We start from the raw sequence: 11,828 nt of genomic DNA, 5'->3' as shown, positions 1-11,828 counted from the left end.
GTCAACCTGAAATCTATATTGTCAGATACTAGTATGGCCCCTCCAGCTTTTTTGAGGGAGTTGTTTGCCTGCAGGATTGTTTTTCATCCTTTAACTTTGAGTCTGTGTTTGTTCTGACTGTTCAGATGTGTTTCTTGTTAGGCAGCAGAATGTTAGTTTCAGTTTCTGGATCCATTTTGCCACTCTGTGTCTACTTATTGGTGCATTTTGACCACTGACATTGAGCGAGATTATTGTCATGGGGTTTTGTGCCATCTTTCTGTAAGGGTTTGAAAAATATGGAATGCTTCACGAATTTGCATGTCATCCTTACACAGGGGCCATGCTAATCTTCTCTGTATCATTCCAATTTTAGTATATGTGCTGCTGAAGCGAGAACAACCATGATAACTTTAAATTACTTAAGAAAGCAATAGCACTAGCAGTAATAATTAAAACAGCATGGTATTGGAACAAAGGGAGAACAGCAGACCAATGGAACAGAGTTGAATATACTGACATCTCCCCCCAAACATATGATCATCTAATCTCTGATAAAGGAGCAAGAAATGTGAAGTGGAGTAAGGAAAGCCTTTTTAACAAATGGTGCTGGCAAAACTGGAGAGCTACATGCAAAAAAATGGATTCAGATCTCTGCCTAACACCATGTACAATAGTAAGATCACAATCAATCACAATCACAACCATCCTGTTATTCGTCGATTGCCTCGAGCAGGCCCCAGTAACGTCTCCTCATCCTAGCCCTGAGATTTTTTTTAGAAATGCCATATTCAAGGCTCTTTCAGAGTTAGGAGAATGAGACCCTTCATTGTTACTGGTATTTGGCATATTGGGTACGCCACGGGGATTTTGCCAGACTCTGCCGTGTAAGCTCAAAATGGATTAAAGACCTCAACATCAGACCGGAATCCATAAAGTACATTGAAGACAAAGTCGGCAAAACCCTCCATGATATTGAAGCTAATGGTGTCTTCAAAGATGTCACACCACTGGTAAGCAAGTGAAAACAGAGACAGACAAATGGGACTATCTTAAACTAAGAAGCTTCTGTACCTCAAAAGAAACAGTGACCAAAATACAAAGACAGTCCACAGAATGGGAAAGGAGATTCGCCAAATACACATCCAACAAGGGGCTGATATCAAGGATATACAATGTACTGGTTGAACTCCACAAGAGGAAAACATCCAACCCCATCAAAAAATGGGGCAATGAAATGAACAGAAACTTTCTCAAAGAAGAAATCAGAATGGCAAAAAAGCACATGAGAAAATGCTCTACATCATTAATCATCAGGGAGATGCAGATCAAAACAACAATGAGATATCATTTCACACCACAGAGACTGGCCCACATCCAAAAGAACAAAAGCAACCGATGCTGGTGCGGGTGTGGAGAGAAAGGAACCCTCCTTCACTGCTGGTGGGAATGCCGACTGGTTCAGCCCTTCTGGAAAACAGTATGGACTATTCTCAAAAAACTATAAATTGAGCTCCCATTTGACCCAGCAATTCCACTCCTGGGAATATATCCTGGAGAGGCAAAAAAGTATAGTCCAAGTGACACCTGCAGTTGTCTGTTCATTGCAGCACTGTTTACAATAGCTAGAATCTGGAAAAAACCTGAGTGCCCAAGAACAGATGACTGGTTAAAGAAGCTTTGGTACATCTACACAATGGAATACTATGTAGCTGTCAGAAAGGATGAAGTCATGAAACTTACACACAAGTGGTACTACATGGAAAGTATCATGCTAAGTGAAATGAGTCAGAAAGAGAGGGACATCCATAGAAAGATTGCATTCATCTGGGGAACATAAAGTAACAAAATAATAGACTAACACCCAAGAATAGCCGAGATAAGTACCAGGAGGATTACTCCATGGCTTTGAGGACAGTCGCACATGCTAGGAGAAAAGGCAGCTCAGATAGAGAAGGGAGCACCAAATAAAGGGTTTTGGGAGGTTCCTCTCAGGACGGGAAATGCGTGATGAGAGTAGACTATAGTCCGAACAAGATTGCCACTCAATATCTCTTTTGTAAACCACAGCACTCAAAAGGAGAGAGAGAACAAAAGGGAATGCCCTGCCACAGTGGTAGGGTGGAAAGGGGGGAGGGGTGGGAGGGATACTGGGACTGGTGGTGGTGGAGAATGGGCACTGGTGGAGGGATGGGTATTCGATCATTGTATAACTGAAACCCAAGCACAAAAATTTGTAAGTCTACAACTGTACCTCATTGTGTTTCACTAATAAAAATTTAAGGGGGGAAAAAAAGAAAGCATTAGCACTGTAAGCACTGTCCTCTCGTTGTCCATTCATTTTCTCTAATATGTCATGGGTAGCTTGCCAGGTTTTGCCATGCGGGCTGGATACTCTTGGTAGTTTTCCGGGCTCTCTGAGAGGAGTGAAGGAATCGAACCCGGGTTGGCCGCATGCAAGGCAAATGCCCTACTAGCTGGGCCATCGCTCCAGCCCTAAGAAAGCAATAGAAGAAAAAAAAGGATGACTCACACATTGCTGGTGGGTATGTCAATTAGACCCGCCTTTTTGGAAAACAGTATGGACACTTGTCAAAAAAACTAGGAATTGGTGTTGCATATGATCCAGCAACTCTACTTTCTTGGCATTTACCACAATACTGAAAAATCTCTTCATTGCAGTGCTAGTCATAATAACCAAAAACTGGAAACAGTCCAACTGCTCAAGAGCAGATGACTGGATAAAGAAAATATTGTACATGTACACAATGTAATACTACTCAGCTATAAGGGAAGATAAAATAATGCAGTTGCTATGTGGATGGATCTGAACAGTATCATACCGAGTGAGAGTGAAAGTAATGGAATGATGTCCCTCATGTGTGGTTCATAAGGTAACATAGTAAAGAAAAACTTTACTCAAAGGCAAAAGAAACTGAGAATTGGTATTTAATAGAAAGCATCTCACCATAGTAGACAAAAGGGATAAATAGTGGTAGCAACACTGGAATATTATGGAAGATGCAGTTTTAGAAAGTGTTTTTGCTAAAATCCTGCCATAATCAATACTGTAAATCAGTTCCTAAAATAAATATTTTAAATTATAGTTTCCAAGAATTTGAATGATTGTGTTTTTTTAATTTATATTTTAATTTTTTCAGGTACACTAGTTTTATTTATTTTTTGACTGAAAACTCCAGGGCTTCTAGAAATGACGGTGGGCTACTCCCTCCCCACATCCCCTGTTCTCCCAGAAGCCCTGGAAACCACACTTACATTCTACCACCGCCACTACATAAACTCACTTCCCAGTGAACTATTCTGAATTTTCTGGACCGACATCTCCAAACTACACCCCAGAAGGAGTATACTAGATTGGCTGGAAATGCAATGCAGAAGTCAAGTAAACTCGATTAACAAAAACATTGACACAAAATGCTCAACAACATCAGCAACTTAGTAAACGCTCAGACAAGGACTTAATTTGTCCACAGTGTGATAACAATTTTCACAAATTTTCTTTCTTTTTTTCTAATGTAGGAGTACTGCTATTTATTAAGCCATTGATTAAGCTGATTGAATTGGGCATGAACTCCACCTTACTTTATCTTTTCCTTTTTATAATTTTATTTATTGAATCACTAGTGAGACCAGTTACAAAGCTTTCGGGTTTAAGTCTCGGTTATAAAATGAAACACCTGTCTCTTCACCAGCGCACATTTTTCACCACCAAAAGATCCAGTATACTCCCCATCCCACACCCTCCCCCTATCTGTGGGGCAGGTGATTTCCACATTACTCTCTCTATATATATAATATATAAATATTATTACATTCAATATTTCGACATCAGACCCACCATTATTATTTGAGATTTTACCCCAACACTAGATTGACCGAAAAGGCAACAGGAGACAATTTGTTTTCTATTTCTGGTTATGAATAACATAGGATGTCGTGTGGCCGCAGTAGTGGCCATGCGATTTTGGAATTCCAAAATTTAAACAATTAAATCTGGAGGGATTTCTGTCAAAAACTGCTGGGTTCCGAGATTTGTTCCTGAGTCTCTTGGATCAAAGTCATTAAGCAGATTGATCAGGAGCCAGAGAGACTGTTCATGGGCGGCTACTCGGGGTCTCACTGGGACGGGGAGGAAAGGGCCGGCTCCACCCCCATCCCATGAGGCCCCACGTGTCTCGTAACTGTGGGCCCAAACCTGACTGTTCAATGGTCTCTGGAGGATGGTGGCCACTGAGCCGCCAACGGGGAGCAATCGCGGAGGGACTACACCCTTTCTCCCCTGGAGTGGTCCGGCTCAGTAACCCATTGTGGGGACTGGACGCAAAAGCTGCAAGGTTCAGAGATTTGTCTCTGAGTCTCTGGGATCATGGCCGTTAAGCAGTTCGATCAGGAACCAGAGAGGCCATGCCTCCAATTATATAGCTGAGTCAGAAGTGGTTTGTGGGTGTGTCTCCCACATACCTAACTTTTGGCCGTTTACTTTCTTGATAAACTTTGCCCCAAGTTTTTGGGGTCTGGCCAAAGGCACTGCAGCAATTTGGGGGTATTTGAAAGTCTGAAGGTGCCATCAGGCTGCTAATGTATTCACCTCACAGGTACAGACTCAACTGCTGGTGGCGCCATACCCCCCAGAATGATTTTGTTTTTGAAAGTAATTTTAACCACTTAAATCATTGTTTGGATATAGAGAAAACTCTCTGAAAACTCATGTTCTACTTGTCTCATTTCCTTTTCCTTCCTATGAATAGAAATTCTCTAGAAATTTAGCATTTACCTATCAGATAACGACTTCAAAAAGTGACTGCATTGAGTCAGTGGTAGTCCTGGATTCTTGCTCTTGACAAAAGACACCAAAAACCTCACATGAGAAAGGATATAACAACAGCCTCTGGTGTCAGTTGATGTTTATATAATCGTGAAAGACTGGGATCATGAACAAATATATATAAGAGATATTAAAATATGCTGTATACCTTATCTATCTTAGAGTAGTACACATTTAGCACACATTTTAGCAGTCACTTCGTTTACTACCAAGTTTTGCCTAACATGCCTCTCTTTGTACCTAGGGCCCTAGAAAGATATGTGTTGGGCTTGGTAGTGCTACTGAGCATAATAAAGATAACATTCTCATACTTTATGAATGGAGGTTAGTGACAGATTTAATGACCACTGACTTCTTTCCTGCCAAATATAAATAGTACCTTTGGAGGTCAAAAATTTCTATTATTTTTGGCAGTCATCACTGAAGTGGTAACAGCCAAAATGAAGTTTAATCCTTTCGAGAATTTTGACTGGAGCAAGAACTATAAAAGGCATTTCAGTACACCTTCCCACATTTGAAGGAAAATTCTATCTTCCCTTCTTCCAAAAAGCTGAGAAAGGAGTACAATGTGCATTCCATGCCCACCCAAAAGGATGATGAGGTTCAGTCTCTGAGAGTTCACTACAAAGGTCAGCAAATTGGCAAAGTAATCTAGATTTACAGGAAGAAATATGTCATCTATATTGAACAAGTTCAGTGTGAGAAAGCAAATGGCATGACTGTCCGTGTGGGCATTCACCCCAATAAGGTGGTTATAACTAGAATAAAACTGGACAAGGACTGCAAAAGGATCCTCAACCACAAAGCTAAATCTTGCTAAGTAGAAAAGGAAAAGGCAGAAAATATAAGGAATAAACGCTTAAGAAGATGGAAGTATAAAGTTAAATAAAACTTGGTTAAAAACTGTAAAATAGAGTGAAAGACGTGGCTCGATGGGAAGATTTTTCCTGCAGTCAAAAAGCTGTGCTATGTTTCAAACCAGTGACTGAAGCTGCAAGAGACCTAACACGTGGCACCTCCGACAGGTCAGAACAGTAACAAGCACGGTTTTCCAAGTGCCTAGGAGCATGTAGACTATGAATGAAAGATGCAACTCTGGGGGAAGATGTTTTCCTGTGGACCAGTAAGTTGGAGGTGGTTTTGAACACAAACTCTGTAATGGATGCTGCACAGCCCTAATGCGTGGCTACTCTTACAGGTCAGACCAAAGGTTTTATGAGTGTGATTTATGAGTCGGTGGCCACAAACACAGCTGCCATTTATTTATTTATTTATTTTAAATTTTTTTATGAATCACCGTGTGATGCAGTTACAGACTTACTACAAACTTTTGTGCTTACATTTCAGTCATACAATGATCCAGTACCCATCCTACCATCAGTTCGATTCTCCACCACCAATGTGGAGTTCCCACCACCACCCCATCCCCCCTGTCTCTGTGGCAGATGGTTTCCCTTTTACTCTCTATCCTTTAGGGTGTTGTGGTCTGCAATGCATGTGTTAAGTGGCCATCATGTTCGGTCTATAGTCTACTTTCAGTACAAATCTCCTATCCCGAGTGGATCCTCCAAGCATCCTTTACTTGATGGTCCCTTCTATAACTGAGCTGCCTTTTTCCCCAGCATGTGAGGCTGACTTCCACGCCATGGAGGAATCCTCCTGGTCTTTATCTCTACTATCCTTGGGTGTTAGTCTCCATTTTGTTTATTTATAGTCCACAAATAAGTACAGTCTTCCTATGTCTGTCCCTCTCTTTTTGACTCATTTCACTTAGCATGATAACTCTCCATGTTAGTCCACTTATAGGAAAATTTTATGACTTCATCTTTTCTAACAGCTGCATAGTATTCTATTGTGTAGATGAACCCAAGTTTCTTTAGCCAGTCATCTGTTCTCAAGTAGTCAGGTTTTTTCCAGATTCTGGCTATTGTAAACCACACAGCTGCTATTTATTCTCACCTAACATATTTCATAAAATCCACAGACTGGCTTCTTATATGGAACTCTCACCAGGGCAGCCTGCCTATCCCAACCACATTAGTCCAATATTCCATTAGCCCCTAATCCCATCAACATTCCCCCCAAACCTACAAAAGTAATGGTGAACACAAGAAACAATACAGGCCTAATCAAAAAGTAACAGTAAGTTGAAGCCAAAGGACACATTCCCTATATCATGGCAAAAGGCTCCACACAAATACACAGGTGCATCAACTTAAAAGGGAATACCTTGATGGGGAAAGAAGAGACCACCATCCACTGAGGTTCCCCCAAATCCTTCCCTAGCAGGGAGGGAGGGACACTGATAATGTATTGGAAAGAACCACCTCCAGACTACCACAGGCACCAAGGTGGAAACAGTGCAGAACACCACCATGAAGAGTGGATAAAGATAGATGCCCTGAAGCCTCAACGAGGAATAGCCACATACATAATCTCTCTGATTAAGAATTCAGAGATGAAATAGTGAAGACGTTTAATGAGCTCAAATAAACGGTAGAATGGACATCAATAAATTAAAGAAGGATATGAGAGAAACATTGGAACAGACAGCCAATGAAATAACAGAGGGTATGAGAGCAGAAATAAGAAAACGGCAAGGAGATATGTATTAATAAAAATTTCAGTAGATGAAATACAAAGCTCAATGAATGCTGACAGCAGCAGAATAACAGCAATGAAGACAAAATCAATGAGTTTGAAGATAAGACAAAGAAAATCTCAAGGCAACAGCATAAAATAGAAATAGATGTCAAAATAACCCAAGGGCAAACAAGAGAACTCAGATAAAATCAAGAGGAACAATATAAGAATCATCAGAGTCACAGAGGGAAAGAAAGGCAACCCCAGTGAGGAAATAACAGTCAAAAACATCATTACTGAAAAGTTCCCAGAGCTTGAGAAACATAGGCATCCAGATCCAAAAAGCCCTAAGGGTACTAGCTAAAAGAGACCCTAATAAAATGACTCCAAGACATATCCTAATCAGAATAGTGAATGCCACAGATACACATTGCTGAAAACAGTAAGAAGGAAATTACATACAAAGGAGTGTCCCTTAGATTTACAGCAGACATGTCCAATTAGAAAATGCTTAATGAGGGGCTGGAGAGATAGCACAGCGGGTAGGGCTAGGGCGTTTGCCTTGCACACGGCCAACCCAGGTTTGATTCCCAGCATTCCATATGGTCCCCTGAGCACCGTCAGGAGTACTCCTGAGTGCTGAGCCAGGAGTGACCCCTGTGCATTGCCAGGTGTGACCCAAAAAGCAAAAAAAAATATGCTTAATGAAATGAAGGTCTTACCAAGAATACTTTACCCAGCTAGAGTCTCATTCATATCTGAAGGAATGATACACAACTTCATGAATAAACAACAGCTCAGAAATTTCAGTGACTCAAAACCAAAGAAGAAAGGAAGGAGCTACTGTAAGGCAAGACAAACCCGACAAACACGAATTCTAAAGAAAGGAAGCACAAAACCTCCATGACAATAATCTCTCTCAATGTCAATGATCTAAACACACCAAATAAGAGACACAGAGTGACAGAGCGGATTAAAATATTGAAACCAGCTGGGATCGTCGGTGGTGGAGGGTGGGCACTGGTGGAGGGATGGGTACGCGAGCATTGTATGACTAAAACACAGGCACAAAAATATGTAAATCTGTAACTATACCTCATGGTGATTCACTAATAAAAAATAAATAATAAATTATACTCCCAAAACATATGTACACCCAATATATGGAACCAGCAAAGTACTTTAAACAACTGCTAATAGATTTAAAGAAGGAAGCACATAAGAGTAGTGAGAGACTTCAACTTTATATATGCACGAGACTAAAGCTGACCAAGGAAATAACTGGCTTGGAATGATGAAATAAAAGAGAGGGGGTAGTATATATTTACATGGCTTTTCATCCCTCCAAAAGCTGAATACGCTTTCTTCTCCAGAGCACATGGAACATTCTCCAAGATAGATTGCATGCTGGGCCACAAAACATGCCTCCATAAAATCAAGAGAATTTAAATTGTATCAACTATTTTTTCAGACCATGATGCACTGAAAATAGAAGCTAATCACACACAGAATTGGAGAATCAAATGAAACACCTGGAAATTGAACAGCTTGCTACTGAACAACCAGTGGGTTAGAAAGAACATCAAGAGGAAATCAAAGGATTCCTGGAAATGAATGAGAATGAAGACATGAGCCACCAGAACTTGTTGGAAAATATCAAAAGCACTGATAAGAGGAAAGTTTATAAAATACACCAGGAAGGAAGAAAGGGCTCACATAAATAACTTGACTTCCCGACTTATTATCTAGGAAAATGACCAACAAAAGGAACCCAACCAGAAATGAGGAAGAAAATAATAAAACTTAGAGCATAAATTGATAAGTTGGGATCCAAAAAAAGAATCCAAAAGATTAATGAAACCAAGATATCTTTCTATGAAAAAATAAACAACATTGATAACCCACTTACAAGACTCACAAAGAGAAAGAGAGAATTCTAATAAACCAAATCAAAAATGAAAGAGAGGGTATCACAATAGAAACCACAAAAATTAAGAGGATCATCAAAGATTATTCTGAGAATCTTGATGCCATAAAACAAGAAAACCGAGAAGAAATTGATAAAATCTTGGATTACTACAACCTCCCAAGGCTGAACTGAGAATATTTGGAATACATGAACACACCTACCACTATCTAGGAAATTGAAATGGTAATCAAAATTCTTCCCAAGAACAAAAGGTCAGGCCCAGATATTTCACTAGTGAATTTGTTCCACCCATTTAAAGGACCTTCTGCTGACGATTTTCAAGCTTTTCTAGGAAACTGAAGAAGCAGAAACACTCCCAAAGTTTCTATGAGGTGAATATCACCCTGATACCAAAAGCAGACAGAAACTTCAAAATAGAGAATCTCAGGTCGATATCCCTGATGAACATAGATGCAAATATCCTCAACAAAATACTAAAAAATTGAATTGAACACTCGTCAAAAAAGATCATACACCATAACAGAACAGGATTTGTTCCAGGGATACAAGGATAGATTAAAATTCACATGTGGGGGTATGGTGCCTCCAGCAGGTCAATCTGTACCTATGAGGTGAGTGTGTCACCAGCCTGATGGCTCCTACAGACTTCCAGATACCCCAAAATTGCTGCTGTGCCTTTGGCCAGACCCCAAAAACTTGAGGCAAAGTTTACTGAGAAAGTAAACAGCAAAAAGTTAGGTATGTGGGAGACACACCCATAAACCACTTCCGGCTCAGCTATATAATTGGAGGCATGGCCTCTCTGGCTCCTGATCAAACTGCTTAATGGCCATGATCCCAGAGACTCAGAAACAAATCTCGAAACCCAACAGCTTTTGGCAGAACTGTGTCTGGTCCCTGCTGTAGGTTACCAGCACCAGGCCACCCCAGGTGGAAATAGGTTTCGTGCATTGGCCTGTTCCCCCTGGTGGCCCCGTGTCCACCTTTCTCCAGAGGCCACTGCACAGTCAGGTTTGGGCCCGCATGATGAGACACGCGGGGCCTCATGGGATGGGGGTGGATCCGGCCCTTTCCTCCCCATCCCAACGATACCCCGAATCACTGCCACAAACGGCGTCTCTGGCTCCTGAACAAGCTGCTTAACGGACATGATTCCAGAGACTCAGAAACAAATATCGAAACCTAGGGCCTTTTGACAGAAATGTGTCCGAACCCCGCAGTAGGTTACTGTCGCCGGGCCACCCCAGGGGGGAACGGATGCTGTCCCTCTGCCTGCTCCCCCTAGCCGCCATCCTCCAGAGGCCATTGGACAGTCAGATTTGGGCCCACAGTAACGAGACACGTGGTGCCTAAAGGGATGGGGGTGGAGCCAGCCCTTTTCTCCCCATCCCAATGAGACCTCAAGTCGCCACCCACAAATGGTCTCTCTGGCTCCTGATCAAGCTGCTTAACAGCCATGATCCCAGAGACTCAGGAAAAAATCTCGGAACCCAGCAGGTTTTGTCAGAAATACCTCCAGATTTAATTGTTTAAATTTCTGAATTCCAAAATCGTGTGGCCACTACAACAGCCACACGGAATCATATGTCATTCATAACCAGCAATAGAACACAAATTGTCTCCTGTTGCCTTTTTGGCAGATCTTAGTGTTGCGGTAAAATCCCGAATAATAATGGTGGATCTGGTGTCAAAATATTGAATGCAATCAAAGTAGAGAGAGAGTAATGTGGAAATCTTCTGCCCTACAGGTAGGGGGAGGGTATGGGATGGGGGTATACTGGGGGTTTTGGTGGTGGAGAATGGGCACTGGTGAAGGTATGGGTGTTTCTTTGTATGACCAAGACTTAAACCCGAAATCTTTGTAACTACTCTCACAGGGCTGGAGCGATAGCACAGCGGTAGGGCGTTTGCCTTGCACGCAGCCAACATGGCCGACCCGAGTTCGATTCCTCCGCCCCTCTCGGAGAGCCCGGCAAGCTACCGAGAGTATTCGATATGCCAGACACAGTAACAACAAAGTCTCCAATGGAGACGTTACTGGGCCCGCTCGAGCAAAAATCGATGATCAACGAGAGGGCCTTTACTTACTTTTACTCTCACAATGATTCAATAAATAAAATTATAAAAAGGAAAAAAAAAGTAAGGTGGAGTTCATGCCCAATTCAATCAGCCTAATCAGTGGCTGAATAAATAGTAGTACTCCTACATTAAAAAAAATAATAAATAAAATTCACATGTCAAACAACCTAATAACCAGATCAATAGAAGAAAAATAAAAAACATATGATCACATCAATAGATGTAGAGAAAACATTTGACAAGATCTAGCACATACTGATGACAAAACTTTCAATAAAAAAGGAGCTGAAGGTACTTTCCTCAATGTAGTCAAAGTTGTCTAACACAAGTCCACAGCAAGCATTATTCTCAATGGGGAAAACTCCCTCTAATATCAGGCACAACACAGGTTGCCCACTCCCACCATTCCTA

At 41.3% G+C, this 11,828-nt stretch overlaps 1 non-coding gene and 1 pseudogene across 1 annotated transcript; one reads left to right on the top strand and one right to left on the bottom strand.

Annotated features, from left to right (window-relative positions):
• Positions 1–272: 272 nt before the first annotated feature.
• Positions 273–379, bottom strand: LOC130038479 (U6 spliceosomal RNA). Its single transcript, XR_008794707.1, has one exon. It is a non-coding gene; the product is annotated as a U6 spliceosomal RNA (small nuclear RNA).
• A 4,877-nt stretch (positions 380–5,256) lies between these two features.
• LOC130038332 (60S ribosomal protein L26-like) lies at positions 5,257–5,704 on the top strand (annotated as a pseudogene).
• Positions 5,705–11,828: the final 6,124 nt, after the last annotated feature.

Source organism: Sorex fumeus, unplaced genomic scaffold, assembly GCF_029834395.1.
Source record: "Sorex fumeus unplaced genomic scaffold, SorFum_2.1 ptg000075l, whole genome shotgun sequence".
Classification (NCBI taxonomy): domain Eukaryota; kingdom Metazoa; phylum Chordata; class Mammalia; order Eulipotyphla; family Soricidae; genus Sorex; species Sorex fumeus.
Note: the sequence above shows the minus strand (reverse complement) of the source record. Positions and strands in the feature narration are given on the sequence as shown.